The sequence below is a fragment of the Callithrix jacchus genome, chromosome 5 (assembly GCF_049354715.1).
Source record: "Callithrix jacchus isolate 240 chromosome 5, calJac240_pri, whole genome shotgun sequence".
Classification (NCBI taxonomy): domain Eukaryota; kingdom Metazoa; phylum Chordata; class Mammalia; order Primates; family Cebidae; genus Callithrix; species Callithrix jacchus.
The window spans coordinates 133,221,906-133,241,796 of NC_133506.1; the positions used below are offsets into that span (position 1 = coordinate 133,221,906).

General features: G+C 53.9%; 1 protein-coding gene and 1 pseudogene across 6 annotated transcripts in view; both read left to right on the plus strand.

Moving 5' to 3' along the window:
* SEPTIN9 (septin 9) overlaps positions 1–19,891 on the plus strand; it is a 213,951-nt gene that overhangs the window by 116,285 nt on the left and 77,775 nt on the right. Inside the window, exon 1 of one of the 6 annotated variants that reach the window (XM_035301888.3) lies at positions 14,116–14,247. The exons of the other annotated variants lie outside the window; for them this stretch is intronic. The gene's annotated coding sequence lies outside the window, so the exon portion shown is untranslated. Of the gene's footprint in view, positions 1–14,115; positions 14,248–19,891 lie in introns of those variants that run through there. 6 annotated transcript variants of the gene reach the window in all.
* On the plus strand, positions 6,056–6,741 carry LOC144582719 (large ribosomal subunit protein eL32 pseudogene; annotated as a pseudogene).

Sequence of the window (19,891 nt, forward strand, 5' to 3'; positions counted from 1 at the left end):
GCTCACACCTCTGCGTCCCAGTTGCTCCTGCTTTGGTCTTCCCTTGGTCTCCCATACCTTTCCTCACAACCTCTTTGCCCTGACCTCCTAACCTTAACCTGCTTCTCTTTATATCACTGCCTTGTTGAACTCCTACGCATCCCTCAAAACCCCGTTCCAATACATGCATTCGGCTTGGGTTATAAATGATTTGTGTATAAACTTTTTTTCTTCTGCTAGACTTTTTTTTTCAATGCAAAAATAGTTTTTCAGATCACAAAAAGTACCTTTTTTTTTTTTAATGCAGGAAGTACAGAAATAAGAAAGAACCTAAAATTTACCTGTAAGCCAGCAATACCCACGCTTAAGGTTTTGCTCTATAGTCTTCAGAATTCCTTCCATGCCCCCACTAGATTCTGAGGGTGGGGCTGTTGTCTGGGTTTTTTTTTTTTTGAGATGGAGTCTCGCTCTGTCACCCACAGGCTGGAGTGCAGTAACATAATCTCATCTCACTGCAACCTCTGCCTCTGCCTCCCAGGTTCAAGCAATTCTCTGGCTTTAGCCTCCCAAGTAGCTGAGACTACAGGCACACGCCACCACGCTCAGGTAATTTTTGTATTTTTAGTAGAGATGGGTTTCACCATATTGGCCAGGCTGGTCTTGAACTCCTGACCTTGTGATCTGCCTGCCTCGGCCTCCCAAAGTGTTGAGATTACAGGCATGAGCCATCTCGCCCAGCCTGTCTTGGTTTTTATAAAGAATCCCATAAGGGCCCAGGTGCAGTGGCTCATTCCTGTAAATGCAGCACTTTGGGAGGCCGAGGCAGACAGATTTGCTTGAGCCTAGGAATTTGGAACCAGCTTGGGCAACATGGAGAAACCCCATCTTTACAAAAAAAATACAAAAAGTTAGCAAGGTGTGGTAGCATGCGCTTGTAGTCCCAGTTATCCAGGAGGCTGAGGTGGGAGGACCACCTAAGCATGGGAAGCTGAGGCTGTGATGAGCTGAGATTATGCCACTGCACTCCAGCCTAGGCGACGGGGTGAGACCCTGTCTCAAAAAAAAAAAAAAAAAAAACCCAATAAGGTACTGAGTAAGTGACTTGGACATAATAGGTATGCCATGAAATCATGCTGAAGGAATGACCCACTGGTGGTGAAACGGGGACAGCCTCTTGTGGCTGTTGTAGGCAGATGTAGTGATCACCATGAGGCAGCCCTAGGGACCAAGCAGGAATTTTCCTGGTCAACTTTACCCCCAGGGCACCTGGCCTCTCCTCAGGCCATCATGCTGGAGGGCCCAGTGAGTGGGTGCTGGCTTCAGTGTGGGGGTTCTGGAAGGGTCAGCATTTCAGGAGGGAGTGTGGGCACTAGATTGTTTAAGGGGAGGGAGAAGAAGAGGGCTGCTGCAGAGGGCACAGGCCTCCCTGCCCTCTCCTCTGCACCAGGGTCTGTTGAGGTCCAAGCTCTATCCTGGTGCAGCAGGTTTTCGGGTTCCGAGGTTCTGGCCCTATGCCTGCACATGGCACCCTCCTTGCTGTCCTCCCCCAGAAGGGCCCTCGTCCTTTGGGGTCATCCCTGGTCCTCTCAGGCTCTGGGTGGGGATGGACTTGCCTCCTCTCTTGGGTCCCTGTTCTTCCGCTGTCCTCCCCTCCAACATGGGTGCCTCTAGGCGGGGCAGGGCTGGGCTGCAGCACCCAGGACTGAGCCTGTAAGGGCGGGCTGCTGGCTCAGTCTCCCCCAACCAGAGTTTCCCTCCTCCAACTACTCAGCCACACCAGCCAAGTTTCCCCTGGGCTGCCTTATAAGGCGGGTGCTCCATGCTTGTCTGTGGGTCTGGTTCTCTGCCTTCTTAGGATGCTCTCTGGAGGCATGAGGGAGGCCAGGCCCGGTGCCCAGCTCAGTTCTGGGCATGTCCTGGCTCTGCCCCATGGGCCAACTGGTTCTGAACAATCACTCCAACCCTCCCAGCTTCAATTTCTTGAAATGTCAAAAAGGCATCTGTAGAGATGGCTGGGGGCTGAGCTCTCTCGTATCCAGCCACCCCAAGAATCAAGAAGGGAGTCCTCGGTGCTGACGCTGCTTGCGACGGTGTGAAATTGGCGTAGACATGGCAGCATGTCTCAGTAGTTTGCCTGTGACTGAGAGGGTCTGGAAATCTTTGTCGTGTGGGTGGAGCACTGAGGAGCTGGGAGTCAGGCCCCTAGAGCCGATGATGGTGGGCGTGGCTCTTTGCATACTTCCTCCACACCAGGGCTGGTGTTCCAGGGACAGAACAGGGAGGAATCTCAGTTCAGACAGCAGCAGCTGCCAGGACAGTGTTGAGTTATAGGGTTAAACAAAGCACAGGGCTCCCTGGAACCGCCCAACACAGAGCAGTGAGGAGGAGGCTTTGGTGAAAGTGGGGCTGGAGCTGAGTCTCGGGGCGGTGGCTGGGTATCAGCCTGAAGGGAGGAACACCTACTGGGCCCCAGAAGTTCCTGGGTGGAGATCAGGGACTGTGAAGTCCGGGAGAGGGTGACCGCTGTATGGGTTAGGGAGGGCCCCAGGTTCCACAAAGGCCCACAGACAGCGCAGCTCCTGAACCCTTGTTTACAGGACACCCACAGATGCTCTGAGCCTATCCCCAGTCTGTGGACTCCCTGCGGGCAGGGTCTGTAGGTTCATCCAATACCAGGTATAAGGCAGAGGGCCTTGGTGAGCGTCGGGGGTCTCACTGGTGTCTGATGAAGCAGTGAGCTTGGATCGCATCATGCATCAGGCCCTGAGCCCACAGGAGTTTTCTGTGTGGGGTCACATGCTTCTGTTTCTGGAGGGTTAAAGGCCAGGTGTCCAGAAGGCACGGACGTTTCTGTTGGTCTGTCTCATCCGGAAGGCCCCGCTGCTCCCACCTCCTCCCATGTTCCTGAGCTGCTTCCAGAGGACACCCAAGTCTCCTTTTATTTTGGGATTGGGTCTCTTTCTCTTTCCCTTTAACGGTGTTTTTTTTTTTTTTTTGAGACGAAGTTTTGCTCTTGTTGCCTAGGCTGGAGTACAGTGGTGCGATCTCGGCTCACTGGGATTACAGGCATGTGCCACCACACCCAGCTAATCTTGTATTTTTAGTAGAGATGGGGTTTCTCCATGTTGGTCAGGCTGGTCTTGAACTCCCAACCCCAGGTGATCCACCCACCTCGGCCTCCCAAAGTGCTAGGATTACAGGCGTGAGCCACTGCGCCTGGTCCCTTCATTCTAAGAACAAGTACCCTCCTTCTCCTAGCTGTCCCTGGAGCTGCTCAGGTCTGAAGCAGGAAGTCCCCCATGTGCTGGGGGAACAGGAGGACCAATGGGGGAGGAGCAGCCAGGCCATGTGTGTCTCCTTCATTGGGGGACGGGGTGGGACCAGACAACAGAGCCTGGCTCCAGGGCCCAGGAAGGGAACCCCTCCCCTGCCCGGCCTGCCCAGCTGCCTGCCAAGCCCTGTGCAGTGGTGAGAGGAAAGGAGGGCCAGTCCGGGAATGCAGCGGGAGCTGAGCAGCTGAGGAATACCTTAAATAGAGCACGCAGCTGTGGAGAAGGGTGGGGTGGGGAGCAGGCTCTGGGGGCAGTGTCTCTGCTCCGCCCCTTGCAGCCCTGTGGCCCTGACCACCCAGTCTGGCCCCAGGATGGAGCCCTGGCCCCCAGACACATGGCACCGCGTAAGTCCTCCTCTAGGCACTTGTCCCAGGAAGCCAGAGCAGCTGCCAGAAGAGAGAGGAGCTGTGTCTGCACCCGCAGCCTCCCAGGCCCAGGACAGCTGCTGGGATTGAGGGTCTGTACAATGGCAAGCCTGTCCGGAGGGGCGTGCCCTGGCCAGACAACCACGCTCTGTGCGGTGTGGACAGAGGGCACATTCAACCCTGGAGGAGCGTACTCAGTCTCCACCCGGGGCCCCAAAGTGTGGGCAGCCCCTGACCAGACCCTGGATTCCGGCAGACGGCATGAGAGGATGCCCTGTGGTCCATCCTGACCCACTGCATCACCTGGGGCCTCATGTCTGAGAGCTGCAGGGAAGCGCTTCCTCGGCTGGACTCTGCTTCCTCTCCGAGATTTTCTGGGGGTGTGATAAGTGACCCTCTCTCCCACAGTCCGGGTGCCTGGGGTCTGGGTTGTAACTGACAGGCTAGAGTAGCCCATGGCCAGGCCTGAGCTTCCTTTCCATTCTCTCCAAATGCTGAGCCCAGGAAGGGGTTAATGTGGAGATGCTCTGATTAGGTTAGGGGAGGCATGGAGCTCCCCCTGCCCTGTCCCGCCATTCCACTGCTGCTACTGGGTGTACTCTGCGGAGCCCCAGGACTCTTAAGGAGCCCAGACTAGAGATTCCTAGTCTCATCCAGTGCAGGTAAGGGGGAAAGTGATTTGTCCACAGTGACATGGCCACAGTAACCACACCTGGGTCAAGCTAGATTCCACTCCACAGCCCCAGGCTGAAACCTAGAACCAGAAATGGCCCTGAAAATCACTGATTCTGTCTCCCTCCTTCTAGAATGGCCCGTAGAGGTTACGATGTAGATGCCTGTAATGCCTTGCCCGCCCGTGTGTGGGGGAAATGGTAGCGGCGCACCCGCTTTGCCATCACACTGCCTGGGCACTGCCCCTGCCCTGCCTGGTGGCTTGTCCTCTGTGGTCTGTTTTCTCATTGTAGACGTGGGCACAGTTCCTCCAGAGCAGCGTCGTTAGAATGAACAGTGATAACTCATGAAGCAGGGCTGGAGCGCCTGGGGGATTTGTGTTAAACGCACAAATAAACAAAGCCGAGCACAAGCCTTATTTCGTGAGCAGGCAGGCTTTGTCTGAAGCCCTGAGCAGCTCCTCATGCCACTAACCCATCCCTGGGTTCCAGGCCAGTGGCATTGCCCCATGCCTCTTCCGCTGGGAAGCTGGTGTTTAGAAGCCCCGCTCTGTGTCTCGGCCCCATTCTCCTTGTGACATTTTCCTTTCTTCATCCTAAAAAGCAATGCACAGCCAGGAGTGGTGGTGCATGTCTGCAGACCCAGCAACTTGGGAGGCTGAGGCAGGAGAATCCCTTGAACCCAGGAGGCAGAGGTTGCAGTGAGCCGATATCGTGCCTCTGCAGTCCAGCCTGGGTGACAGAAAGAACAAGACTCCATCTCAAAAAAAAAAAAGAAAAAGAAAAAGGAGGCAATGCCCAGCCAGTCATTATCAGATAAAAAAATGAACATCACATGAAATTTGGAAAGGAAGTTTTTCTGTCCCAAGGGGTGGCCATGTTGACAGCTGGGTGTGGCATTCTCCTTCTGAATTTTATTTGTACAGAGTCACTCAACTTGTGTGAAGAGTCAATGTGTAAATATAGACTTTTCAAGAACACAAAGGAAATCAGACTTCTGCAAGCAGCTTTTATTTCTTCCGTGTAGCAACACTGTTGGTGCTTGCAGATGTAGCATGTTGCTTTGTTTCGAGATGGAATCTTGCTCTGACTCCCAGGCTGGAGTGCAGTGGCGTGATCTCGGCCCACTGCAACCTCCGCCTTCCAGTTTCAAGCGATTCTCCTGTGTCAGCCTCCCAAGTAGCTGGGATTACAGGTACCCACCACTACACTGGGCTAATTTTTGTATTTTTAGTAGAGACGGGATTTCACCATATTGGCCAGGTTGGTCTCGAACTCCTGACCTCACAATCTGCCCGCCTCAGCCTCCCAAAGTATTATGTTCCTTTTAATGGTTGTGTCATCAGGTGTCTCATGGCCCTGCCAGGCTTTTCCAGCTTCCTCTGGTGATTGAGAGGCCTCAACAGATGTTCTCACACATGTACCTGGGTGCGCATGGCTGTAGGATGGGCCCTTAGGAGTGAACTGTATCAGGGATGTGCCCATTTAAATTTTGATCTGCCAGGCGCAGTGGCTCAGCCTGTAGCTAATTCCAGCACTATGAGAGGCTGAGGTGGGTGGATCACCTGAGGTTAGGAGTTCAAGACTAGCCTGGCTAACATGGTGAAATCCCATTTCTACTAAAAATATAAAAATTAGCTGGGCATGGTGGCTTGCGCCTATAATCCCAGCTACTCCAGAGGCTGAGGCAGGGGAATCACTTGAGGTGGGGAGGTGGAGGTTGCAGTGAGCGAGATCGTGCTACTGCACTCTAGCCTGAGTGTCAGAGCAAGATTCTGTATCAAAAAAAATTTTTTGGTCCCTTCTCTTCCTCGGCGCTGCCTACGGAGATAGCAGCGATCTCCTGGTCGGAATCATGGCCACCCTTAGACCCCTTGTGAAACCCAAGATCGTCAAAAAGAGAACCAAGAAGTTCATCCGGCACCAGTGAGACCTATATGTCAAAATTAAGCGTAACTGGTGGAAACCCAGAGGTATTGACAACAGGGTTCGTAGAAGGTTCAAGGGCCAGATCTTAATGCCTAACATTGGTTATGGGAGCAATAAGAAAACAAAGCACATGCTGCCCAGTGGCTTCCGGAAGTTCCTGGTCCACAAAGTCAAGGAGCTGGAAGTGCTGCTGATGTGCAACAAATCTTACTGTGCTGAGATCGCTCACAATGTTTCCTCCAAGAACCGCAAAGCCATCGTGGAAAGAGCTGCCCAGCTGGCCATCAGAGTCACCAAGCCCAATGCCAGGCTGCGCAGTGAAGAAAATGAGTAGACAGCTTATGTGCACGTTTTGTGTTTAAATAAAACTGCCATCTTCCTTTAAAAAAAAAAATTTTTTTTTTGATCCTTAGCCTCTAAAGTAGTTACTCCAATTTTTAGGACCCCTTCCCTCGCCGGCCTGATCAGTGTCTGCCCAGCCCTGTTCAGTGTCCAGCAGGGAGGTCCTGTACCCTTCACCCCTGGCTGAGATCCAAACGCTTTCCAATTGATGTTTTATTTTGTGCATCTTGGTCAAGCAAGAGGGATTATCTGTTCATATGTTACAGGCCAGGGCCCTGTGTTCTCTTTTCATTTGGATGGTTAATCCTTTTCTTGTTGACATTTTTTAAGAAGTGTTCTTTGTAGGCCAGGTATGGTGGCTCCCACCTGTAATCCCAGCACTTTGGGAGGCTGAGGTGGGCATATCACTTGAGCTTAAGAGTTTGAGACCAGCCTGGGTAACATGGCAAAACCCTACCTCTCTAAAAATTAGCTGGGTGAGGTGGCGTGCCTATAGTCTCAGCTACTTGGGAGGCTGACGTGGGAAGATCATTTGCGCCTGGGAGTTCGAGGCTGCAGTAAGCTGTGATTGTACTATTGCACTCCAGCCTGGGTGACCGAGTGAGACCTTGTCTAAAAAAACAAACAAAAAAAAGAGTTACGTGTACATCTTTATCACAGTAAGTACGAGTGTCTTGTCCCCAGCTGCCTACTTTTGATTTTATTTCTGGAATGTTCTTCCAAACAGAATGTTTTAATCCTGATGTTGTCAAATCTCTGCTTTCTCTTTTAGCTTTTGGAATTCACGTTCTGTTTAGGGGTCTCCTGAGTTCTGAAATTATAGGAAAGAATTTCACCCACATTTTCTTCTAGTACTTCTGTGGTTTCATTTTTATGTGTTGAAATCATGAATCCATTGGAATATATTTCAGTTTCAGCATCGAGGTAGGGGTAGATGGTATTGCCTGGATACACAGCAGCGAGCTTGGTCTGGAGTGGGTGGGGTGTGTGTGTGTGTGTGTGTGTGCGCGCGCGCGCGCTATTTTTATCAGTTTTGGTGTCTGTATTGTGCTGACTTAGCAAAAACAATTTGGATGCATTTTTACCCCCTCTGTGTTCTGGAACATTTTAAGCAGCGACACAGTAATCTCTTTGTTAAAACTTTTCAAGAATTCACTCGTGAAACTTTCTGAGCCGGATACTTTTGTGGGAGTCTAGTACTTTAAAAACTTAAATTTTTTCCATGGGTGTATGATTTTTGGAGTTTTTCTTTCTTCTTAAAATTCATTATTTTTTTTTCCTAGGAAAGCCTCTTTTAGCTTATTTAAAATCCCTCAGCATATTCCGAGAGGGTTGCTTTAGCTTGCTCTGTGAGGATGGCGTGCAGCCGGATAACTGACATGATTAATCAGCAGGGCACGATCGATCAGTCAGTGTGTAAATGTGACTGGCTATGGCTGGTGTCCTGGGACGCTCTGTGGTGAAGCACACGTGTGCAGTGCAGGGTGGTGTGTATTCTGAGAGGCAATGAATCCACAGGGCCCCTGCACCCTAAAGAGAGAGCTCCCCTCCCCGAGGCTGCAGTCTTGAGTCTTGAGTAGGTGGTGACAGGGGACTGTGTCTGGTGGGCTGAGAGGTCCCAGCAGGCCAAGGGCTTCAGGAATTATGGGCAGTTTGGAGTTGCCAGAGAGCAGCTTTCAAAATCAGCCTGGACTGCGGTTTCCAGAAAGGAGTCTGTCACCACAAACCAGGACACAGCTCTGTGTGGCGGGGAGGGTACGTGTGTATAAATGAAACAGAACTTCCGTGGTGGAATTCTTACCTTTACCATGCCCCTGCTGCACTTGTAGTTTCTATTTTATTTTTCCTCTCTCTCTCTCTTTTTTTTGAGAAAGGGAAGGCTTTTTCATTTTTTTTTAAAAAAAAACAGCTTTATTGAGATTCAAGTAAGTTACTATACAGTCCACCCATTTCAAGTGTATAATTCCATGGTTTTTGGTCTCTTCAGAGAGTGCAACCATTATCACCACAACTAATTTTAGAAATTGAAAATTTGGGAAATTTAGAAAATTCTTTTCTCAAGAAGAAACCTTTAGCTGTCAATCCCACCCTCCTCCTCCACATCTCCTTTTTATCTCTGTGGATTCTAGACATTTTTCTTTTTTTCTTTTTTTGAGGTAGGGTTTCATTCTGTGGCCCAGGCTGGAGTGCAGTGGCTCAATCTCTCCTCACTGCACCTCCCTTTCCCAGGCTCAAACCCTCCTCCCACCACACCCTCCCTAGTAGCTGGAATTACAGGCCTGCGCCACCACGCCCGGCTAATTTTTGTATTTTTTTGTAGAGATGAGGGTTTCACCACATTGCCCAGGCTGGTCTTGAACTCCTGTGCTCAAGCGATCCTCCTGTCTTGGCCTCCCAAAGTGCTGAGATTATGGGCATGAGCCACTGCACCCGGCTGATTCTAGACATTTCTTGTACAGAGAATTTTAAGTTTGGCCTTTGTGTCTGGCGTCTCCCCTGGCGTCACGTTTCCAAGGTCCATCCACGTTGTAGGAGGTGCCCATGCTTCCCTGAGTAATATTTCACCGTGGAATGGACAGTTCCATCGTGGACAGACACATTGCCTTCATTAGCTGAGGGACATTGAGCTATCGTGAGTGCATTCTTTTGAAATTAAAGAAAAAAAATGCCGGTTACCACTCACTAAATAGTTTTCTTGGCCCATAGCATGGGACAAGCCCGCCTGGGTGGGGGCAGGGAGATGGCCAGGTGGAGGCGGCTGGAGCGGCCCTGGGTTACTTCGGTGCAGAGGTGCAGAGGCAGAGCCTGAGCAGCTTTCCTGGGCAGATCTCCGTGCCGGGAATGTTTATTTAATCAAGAAATCTCGGCCAGGCGAGGTGGCTCATGCCTGTAATCCCAGCACTTTGGGAGGTTGAGGCAGGCAGATCACCTGAGGTCAGGAGTTTGAGACCAGCCTGTCAAATACAGCAAAACCCCGTCTGTACCAAAAATATAAAACATTAGTCGGGCATGGTGGTGCACACCTGTAGTCCCAGCTACTTAGGAGGCTGAGGCAGGAAAATCTGCTTGTTTCCAGGAGGCAGAGCTTGAACCCAGGAGGCGGAGGTTGCAGTGTTGCAGTGAGCCAAAATTGTGCCATGTACTCCAGCCTGGGTGACAGAGCAAGACTCTGTCTCCAAAAAAAAAAAAAAATCTCTCGTGCTGCCCTGTGCCTGGCACTGAGGCAGGGGGCATGCAGCTGTGGTGCCTGCCCCCAGCCCACCAGGCTCTTGTCTGGAGCTGACATCCGACTGAGGCACACGAGGAAAGCAAGGTGAGGTGGCGCTGCAGAGGCCTAAGGAGCAAAATAAGGCAGGTGCAGTGGCTCAGTGGCTTCTGACGGCCTCAAGGAGCGTGGGCCGGACAGGCTGGGGAGGGGCCTGGAGAGCAGGGCCGGCTGGGGCAAGGCGTATCAGGCACTTGTCAGGAGCAAAATGTAAGGGGACACCAAAGAGCTTGGGAATCAACACAGACAGTGTTTAATACAGTATTTTTAAATATTGAAATGATGCAAAGTAACCTCCATGATGAACAGATGTCGGAATTTTAAATAAAGACAGGCCCAGCCCTGCAAGTGCACAGCCCTTTCAGAGTTTGTTCAGCGTGGAATTTGATTTGTTTAAAATGTTACTTTAAAATATTATTTGATTACTGGATTTTTTTGGTGCTCCCTTAACTTTTGCACCTGGGTGAAGGCCTCACCCTAATCCCAGCTGGAGAGGGTCAAGGGCTGGTGAGTTTGGCTTTGGACCTGCAGAGCTCGTGGTACCTTAGAGGTGGGGCCGGGAACAGGAAGGAGCTGGCAGGAACGGCAACCCGCGTGGGATGGGGCCAGATCAGAGCAGCACCTCGGCCCTTTCCGACCCATGTTTTTGCTGCTAGATGACTGGCATCGGTGCCGAGGCCCTGGCCCTCTGAATGCAGTGTGATGGAGAGGGAAGGGTGCCTTGTGTACCCAGAGATCCAAAGGGAACCGAAGGATAAACAATGAGGCCGGGGAACTCTTGGCCCCTCCCTGAAGCAGCGGCAGAGCCAGGGACGTGCCAGCAGCAGGCAGGGAGAGAGACGTCTGCATCCGTGCCTGGAGCCAGCTGGGCAGGTTGTGGTGGGAGGAAGACCTCCTGAGTCCTGCACCCCCTGAAGCATAACTGAGTGCTTGTGTGGCTTGGGGGTCACTGGTCCGAGGACAGTCCTGCCTTGCTTAGCCACACTTTGAAGAACCACCGGGATTCAGACAGCAGTCCTGCTGAGTGGCAGGTTGTCTACTCTCCACGTTCCATATGGAAACTGGATGCAGAGCGCCTGGATGGCTGGTCCCAGAGTGTCTCTGACACTCCCAGTCACCTCATCACTTAAACCAGGATAAGATGGGAGACCCCAACCTTGAGTCTCCCATGGGCTCCATTCCATATGCTCCCATAAGCCACTAAGCCCACCTCCTGGCTCCAGCGCTACCTGGGCATTTGGTGTCTTGGTTTTCTTGTCTGTACAATGAAAATAACAGTCCCAGCCTTCTCGAGGAGTTGCAAGATGCTTTTCATGTGAAGAGCTGGGATTTGGAACCACTGTACTTGGATTTGAATTTCGGCCCTACTCCTCCTAATCTGTGGCTTTGGGCCAGTCTTGCCTCCCTGTGCCTCAGTTTCCCCACCTATAGAGCCATCTCATTGAGTTGTTGGGAGGATGAACATAAGGAGGTGCACTGACATGCCCAGAGCGTTGTGATTTTACTTATTATTACCAAACCAGGCACACAGCAAGTGCTTAATAGATGCTCGGTGTCGTTTCACAGACTCCCTTTGCCTTGTGCGTCTCCAGCGGCCAAGCTCTTGAGGTGGGGAAGCTCTTGATGAGTTGCGGGAGGTAATTAGAAAGAGGAGGCTGGGCGCAGTGGCTCGCACCTATAATCCCAGCACTTTGGGAGGCCGAGGCGGGTGGATCATGAGGTCAAGAGATTGAGACCATCCTGGTCAATATGGTGAAACCCCATCTCTACTAAAAATACAAAAAATTAGCTGGGCACAGTGGCGCGTGCCTGTAATCCCAGCTACTCAGGAGGCTGAGGCAGGAGAATTGCCTGAACCCAGGAGGCGGAGGTTGTGGTGAGCCGAGATCGCGCCATTGCACTCCAGCCTGGGTAACAAGAGCAAAACTCTGTCTCAAAAAAAAAAAAAAAGGAAAGAAAGAAAGAAAGAGGAGGCAGCAGGTGCAAGGGCTTGGGTGACACCTGTGGACAGAGAGAGGCTGGCAGACCCTGGCATGGCCGGCAGGGGCGGGGTGGGGGGGGCTCCTTGCACATAGAAGACGTTTCCTGCATCCAAGATCCTTGTAACTCTGGGACAGAGCAGGCAGAGGTCTGCAAATTCCGCTTCACAAACCCAGAAAGGCACAAATCATTCGTAGGGAGGACCAGAAACATCATGCATTGTAGTGTGTGTAGAATTTTCCAGGTAGCCAAACAAAAGTACGTTTCTAACTGAAGCTGGCAGAGTTCCTGGGGACTTGACGCCAGACAAGGGCCGGTGAGTGGAGGTGCAGTGCGCAGGAGCCCTTCTTTTTATTCACAAATGTTTGCCATCTTATCTATATCCGTGTTCACATGAGGGCCTTCATAGGCCCACCCTCCACCACCACGCTTTGTTTGCTACCAAAAAATATTTTAAGAGTTCCTCAGCTGCAAATCCGCCTATGGAGCGGGGGCTCCAGGAACCCAGCCTTGCTGTGGGCTGGGGCCCCACAGCACCTGCTGCACAGGTGTTGGTTGTTAAAACTGAAGTGGTCATTTGCCGTATTCATGGGCCCTCGGGGGCTGGCGACACCTGGGCACACAGGCCAGCCGCAGCGTCCCGCCTGCGGGTATGGAGAATGGGGCTCCTCACTCCTGTTCCCTGGTGGTGGGGGCAGTGCCCCGAGCTCACACACCTCAGAACCCACTGACCCACACGATGGGGCACCTCATGGCCCCTCGACAGCCTCTCAGCCTGAAAGACCGTCAAACTGAGTTCCTGGAGAGGGTGACCCTTGAGGCCTGGACACAGGTGGGGACAGGGTAGCCCTGCCTCATCTTGGATCCCGCTCAGGTTCAGCCTCTTGTGGGTCTGAAGCTCAGGCTGGGCCAGTCCCTGCCCGTCGCAGGGCCGGAAAGGCAGCCCAGCCCCACAGCCTCCTCATTGGGCCCTCAGAGCCTCCCGGCCTCCATCTCTGCTCTTTTTTGTCTTTTTTTAAAGATGAAATCTCACTCTGCTGCCCAGGCTAGAGTGCAGTGGAGCCATCTCAGCTCACTGCAACCTCAGCCTCCTTGGGTTCAAGCAATTCTCCTGCCTTGACCTCCCAAGTAGCTGCGACTGCAGGCATGCACAACCACGCCTGGCTAATTTTTGTGTTTTCATAGGGACTGGTTTTCACCGTGTTGGCCAGGCTGGTCTTGAACTCCTGGCCTCAAGTGATCGCCTGCCTCGGCCTCCCAAAGTGCTAGGATTACAGGTGTAAGCCACACGCACCACCTCCAGCTCTGCTTTGATTTGCCCTCAAGTCCCTGAGGATGTCTGGGCCTCCTTTCCTCACAGGCCCATTGATGCCTCCAGAATCTCTGCAAAGCCACTTTCCCCATCAGGAGCTCCCCAGCTGGTGGGGGGGCCCTTTGGGGATCACCGGCCAGGCAGTCATGGAGGCCCATGGGCCCTACTTCCTGGCTAGACCCAGACCCGGTGTGTGGGGTACATCTGGTCTGAGCTGAGGCTCCTGGAAGCCACAGCCCAGAGGGAAGGCTGTCATGTCCCCATTCCCCTGTCTCCCAGGGTCCCTTCGGGGCAGCTCTTCCTGCCTGAGCCTCCCAGTTGCCCTGGCCTTCCAAAGCCCAGCCCGAAGCCTTAGGCACCCTACAGCCCGCTTCCTCTAGCCTGCCCTGCCTCTTCTCTGCTGACGTTCCTGAAACTTTCTTGCCTCTCCTTACCTCTTGGCCAGAGGGAGACAGGAGACCCCGTGGGAACACCCGAGGAGTGGGAGAACGCTGCTGTTTGAATGGAGGTGGTCTTTCCCTCTGCCCTCCCCAGGTGGGTCACACTTGCAGGCCCAGCCACCTGCTCTGGCAGCGGTTGGGGTGTCGGCTGCCTCCTGGGCATGAGATGGGAGCTGAGGGAGGCGCTTTCTGGACTGGAGTGGGAACCCAGCTGGAGGAGGAGTGACAGGCCTGTGGTCAGCAGCCACCACGGGGACCCCAGCGCTGTACCTTCGGCCCAGCTGACCCCTCCCGCTTCCCTAGGGCGGGCTGGGCATGGTGGTCTGTTGCCCAGCCCAGGAGGAAGCGAGGCTGTGGCTTCCACTCTTGAGGTCTCTCTCCTGGGTCTCCCCTGCTGGTCTAACTGCAGGCCTGCCTTAGCGTGGCTCCCTGCCGGCATCTGCTGACTAATGCTTATCTGATGCTGATTAGAGAGGGCTGGGATGGGGAAGCAGTGGGTCACTGCAGGCTCAGGTTACAGACGGTTGAGGCACCTCCCGGCCATCCCCAGGAAGCAAGGTCCTACGCAGCCTCCGACTCGGCTACTACCTGTGTGTATTTCAGGAGGCCTCATCCCCCAAGGCCCCCACCAGGTAACTTTATTGGGCTGGGTGTCGCTGCAAACTCACCCATTGGGTGCAGTGGTTTTCTGGTGTGGGGTGTGGCTGGGGAGGATGCAGTGGAGGAGCAGCCAGCTCCGTGGCTGGGGGGAGGGTGGACCCTCTGTTTCCTGTCTGCCCTCTGAACTGGAGCTCATGGTTCCTTCCCCAGGCGCCTGGGCCATGGAGGAGGTCACAGCCCTGCCTTATTCCTGTGGCAGCCTGGGGTAGCCCTGGCCACTCCTGTGTCTCCTCGGAGGGTGGCAGCAGGTCAGGCTGCAGGCCAGGCCTGGAATGCAGACCCCCGCCTGGCCATGCCATTGCTTGGCTGCTCTGTCTGGGGATGTTCTATGCAGGAAGAGGGAAATGGCCGGACAGCCCGGCTGAGCGGCTGGAAGCTGCGCTCCTGTGTTCAGTGGGCAGGAAGTTTGTTCTGTGGAACATTCACCTGCTGCTGCTTGCAACTTCTGGCTGGTGGGTCTGCGAGGCCCCCACTGGGCTATGTGAGGTCCTCTGGCCACCCTGGCCTCCGGGCCTGCCCCTATGAAACAGACACCTGGGCAGCTGCCCACCTGTGCCTGCAAGCCTGGGGGACATGTGTCTTCAGGGATGGCTGATTCTGCTCCACCCAGAGGACCTGGGAATCCTCAGCCCAGGTGTCCAGAGGAGTCTTTCTCAGTAGGAGTACTTGAGCTGTCCAGTCCTTTAGATCTCAGGGGGCCTTTTCTGCCGGCCGTTCCTCCTTCTGTCCCTGCTTCTCTGTCCCCCAGCTGTCTCCCACCCTCTCCCCTGCAGCAGCCAGCTGCCCCAGGGACCTCCCTTTCCCTCCAGGATTCCGAATGGGATGACTTCCCTGGTCTTTCTGGGTGCAGATCTTTCCAGCAACAATCAGTGAAACCCTGTCTCAGGTGAGAGAAGGCTCAGTCACTGATAATAATGACGGTCCTAACCACATCGCTCACAAACGCTGGCTTTCACTTACCCTTGCCCTGCCCAGCAGTTACTTTCATGATCCCATTTTCCAGATTAGGAAATCAAGGCCTATAGAAAGCTTCAGCCACTTGGCTGAGGCCCCACAGTTAAGTGTCTGGATTTGAACCCTGGGGCAGCCTGGTTGCTGAGCTGCCCTGGAGACCGGGTGCTGTGCAGGGGTGGTGGGGGGTGGAGGTCTACCATTGCTGAGCCCTGGGCTACCCGGAATGATAGCACAGCCCTGTGTCTGGGCCCTGCCTGAGGCTTTGGCTGGATGCCAGGAGCCCGGGCTCTTCCCTTCCTTCCGGCTCTTTCCTGGGCAAGAAAAGGGTGAAATGGAAGAAAACCCCAGTGAGGGGTCCCATCTTCCTTCAGTCCCTCAGCTGCACTGGATTTTGAAATAAGACACCAGCTGTCTGGGGGGGGGCGAGCAGAGACAGATTGGAACTCATTTCTCTTCCCCAAGTCACAGCTGCGGGGAGCTCATCTTCCTCTTTCTCTCCCCACAAGACCTGGGCTGGACACTGGGAAAGCCAACAGGAAGTCTCTTGGCTGCGGTGGGGATGGGGTCTGTGCTTCCCTGGGGCGCGAGGTGAGGGCTCCAGGAGGAGCAGGGAGGCTCCGGCTGCCCTGCCCACATCTCTGCCTCCTGGTTTTGCTTCCTGTCCTGGGAGAAGGTATCCCCATGTCCCAGAATGCACCCTCCGCATGTCCAGGGATGGCTTTTGGCAACTCACCTGACGTTTATTATCTTTCTCTTTGGGGCTGGAGAGGCTCCTCCACGGCAGATTGGGCTGAGCTCCATGCCTCCGCCAGCGTCTTTCTCCAGGCACTGCCTCTCACTGCACAGGGGTGCAAGTTGTTAAGGACGGGTCTTCACCCTCAGGGACTGGCAGCTGCTGCCCTCATTTTCCAATTAAGACACTCTGGCTAAAGGTTCAGCTAAACTCCATGGAGTGTGGGTTGGTGTTTTTTTTTTTTTTTTTTTTGAGACAAGGTCTCTCTCTTGCCCAGGCTGGAGTGCAATGGCCCAATCTCCCCCTCACTGTAATCTCGACCTCCTGGGCTCAGGTGATCCTCCCACCTCAGCCTACCAAGTAGCTGGGACTACAGGCATGTGCCACCACGCCTGGCTAATTTTTTAATTCAAAAAAAAAATTTTTTTTTTTGAGATGAAGTCGCACTCTGTCACCCAGGCTGGAGTGCAGTGGCATGATCTTGGCCCACTACAACCTCCACCTACCAGGTTCAAGCAATTCTCCTGCCTTAGCCTCCTGAGTAGCTGGGATTACAGGTGCCTGCCACCACGCCCAGCTAATTTTTGTAATTTTAGTAGAGATGGGTTTTCACTGTGTTGGCCAGGCTGGTCTCAAATTCCTGATCTTGTGATCCACCTGCCTCAGCATCCCAAAGTGCTGGGATGACAAGCGTGAGCCACCATGCCTGGCCAGTTTTAAATTTTTTTGTACAAATGGGGTTGCAGTATGTTTCCCAGGCTGATCTTTAACTCCTGGGCTTAAACGATCCTCCTGCCTTGGCCCGTCAAAGTGCTGGGATTGCAGGATGAGCCATTGTGCCGGCTGGGGTTTTCCTTGAACTCTTTTTGGCCCTTCCCAGGCGCAGGACCCAGGCCTCAGCTATCTGTTCCTGAACAGCAGTGGGCTCTGTGCTATGCCTCTGGGCCTTGTGGCCAGGCCTCAGACGGAGCCTCAGGTGAAGAAGCAGGCTGAAGGAAAGGCTTGTCATCATCCAGCCTCGGGCCAGGCAGGGCGGCCAGGACAGTAGCAGTGGCTGGCGTGGCTTCCTGGGAGGCCAGCCCACTGGCGTGGCCGGGGAATAGGGAGGGGAGCTCCTCCCCTGTCTCCCCTAATTTCTGGTCTCTGGGCCTTCAGGGGCAAGTCTCCAGAGTTCTAGGTGGAGGATGGAGGTGAGGGGAAGCTGGGGTGAGAGAGGGGGGCCAGGGGATTCTGGAAAACTGTCCTCCCTCACCTGCAGGTCCTGCTTTCCCCAGGGAGTGCATGCTCAGGGCTGGTCCCGGGGAACCAGGCTAATGGTCACCTCGGATGATGCAGGGGCCCATTCCCAGGAAACCACAGAAGCTTTTGCTCCTGGTTCTGTTCTGCCCTCCTGGCTCTTGATTCCAAAGTATGGCTCAGGGTAGCTCTGAATTCCCTGCCAAAATGCAGCTTCCTGGGCCCTAACCTGCCCTCCGGAACCAGGGGCTCTGGGGTGGGCCCACTGCTTGTCTAGCAGCCTCCATGGGAGCCTTCTGCCTGCCAAAGAAAGTCTAATAAACCCTGCTCTAAACCCCCTCATTCCCACAGCCTTCCGGCTTGTCTCCCTTTTCCTGCTAGGATCTGTATCAGGATTAAATGACAATGTCAAGTATCAGGTGAGACTTGTGAACCCTGAGACGATACCTGCATCTTTTTTCTTTTTTTTTTTTTGACAGTCTCACTCTGTGGTCCAGGCTGGAGTGCAGTGGTGCAATCTCCACTCACGGCAATCTTCTGGGTTCAAGTGATTCTCCTGTCTCAGCCTCCCAAGTCGCTGGGACTACAAGCTCTCACCACCACACTTGGCTAATTTTTGTATTTTTAGTAGAGACAGGATTTCACTATATTGGTCAGGCTGGTCTTGAACTCCTGGCCTCAAGCCATCCACCCACCTCAGCTTCCTAAAGTGCTGGGTCTACAGGTGTGAGCTGCTGTGCCTGGCTTCGTACCTGTATCTTGACCAAGCTGCTGTGGAAACATTGAGTTCCCCTTGATCCTTTCATCCACAGAATGAATGTTTAGGAACCAGCCAGGAATCTCCCGCCCCTACCCAGATGGCGGCCTGGAGGCAGTGTTTCTTACCCTGTGATAGGATTTGCTTCTCTTGCCCGAGAGACTTTAGAGATGGGGCCCCTAAATGTGGGGGTCCCTGTTGGGGTGGGAATGGGAGTTGGCCCTGGCCATCGTCCAGTGACCCCATCTCAGTGCCTTGATCCTAGCACCCTCCATCTGAGTGCCTCCCCTTCCCCAGCTCCGTCCGGAGATCACATGGCTTGCGCTGAGTAATCCTCCACCGCCCGCCTCGCGTTCCTGCTGCAGGGAAGCCTTTCCAGGGAGCCAGCTGACACATTTGGCCTCCATTATTTGTTTTTGAACAGGAATGAAAGGAGAGAGTGAGTAAGAAAGTGGCAGGGGTGGGGGGTTGCAGAGTAGAGGAAGGTCAGAGAGAGGGGAGGAAAGATCTGGAAAGTCCAGACATGTGCTTTGGAAACAGGTGCCAGCTATGAGCTCATCTGGAGGGGGCCGCCTGCCCTGAGCCCTGAGCCCTGCCTGGGGCCAGGAGGGAATTCTCTGCCAGGGCATGGTCGCTGGGAGCCTGTCCTTGGCTTACTTTCTGCTGCTTTGAGTGCTGAGCGGATTTGTTTCCATTTTAGGGACAACACAGGGAGGCTGTCATTCCCCCCCCCGCCTTATTAATATTTAATGAATCAGAAATGACCGCTTACTGCATCCTGATGTCCAGGCGCTGGGCTCAAAGCTTTATGTGCTTCATGGGATGTATCCGAACCATCGCCCTGGAAAATGGTTCCTGTTACTACCATAGTGAGGAAGACATCGAGGCACAGAGAGGTTGAGCAACTGGCCCCAGGCCACACAGCTAAAAGCGGCTGACCCTGGCTTTGAGCACAGGGCTGCTTGACTCCAAAGCCTGAGCTGGTTTACAGGGAAGGGGCTTAACGAGGTGCAAGGGGTACAGGGAACAAAGTCCAGCTTGCTTGGGCCCAGCACCTTGACCTTCAAGGTGCCTCTTGAGAGTGGCATGAGGCTGCTCATTAAGTTCTCAGTCCCCACCACCCCCAGTGACTCTGTTCCTGTGAGGGCCTCATGGGTCTCTTGCTTTGTTCCGGGGGCCTTGCTGTTCAGGATCACAGAGAAGCTCTTTGCTGTGGATCTTTCTGCCTCTGTATCTTTTGGCAAGCCATTTTATGACTCAGTTGCTTTGTCTGTAACATGGGTGAATAACGTTGTCCTGCCTTGGAGGGTTTTTGGGAGAATGAAATGAGACATGTTGCACAAAAGTCCTTTGTAAGCCACGCTGACTAGCGGTTTGCCGGACCCCCAAGTGAATGGGCATCCAGGCGCTGAGTGTGAGGACTCAGCACTCGGAAGGAGGGGCTGGAGGATGCCCAGAACTCCTCGGAGGCTTGGACCCCTGCTCCGCTCAGATTCTGAGCTGTTTCTTGGCCAGCTGAGATTCCTGTCGTAGGGTGAGGGTAACTAGCACTTACGTAGTTTGGGCCAAGTTTAGTGACCATGTGTGGAAGTCTAGCGTCCCTCGTGCAAAGTGGGCAGGCAGCCAAAGTGAGCTCTGCTCCAGTCCCCCCATCCCCGGGCTGTTCCTGGCGCCTGCCCTGCCCTCCCCCAGAGCCCCACTGACCTGCACCATGTGACCCGGGCCTGGGAAGATGGGCCCAGCTGTGGGAGGTCGTGTGGGCTGGGGACTGAGAGTGCTGGAGGAGGGCCTCCCAGGAAAACCCAGCTGCACAGGAAGCTGGGCCAGTGGCCCCTGGAAGCCTCTGGGCTTTGCAAGCTGGACTCCCAGGACCTGCGTCTGTGGGGCCCTCTCCTGCCTGCAGCTGAGAGTCCTTGACCCTGTACTTGAGGGCCTC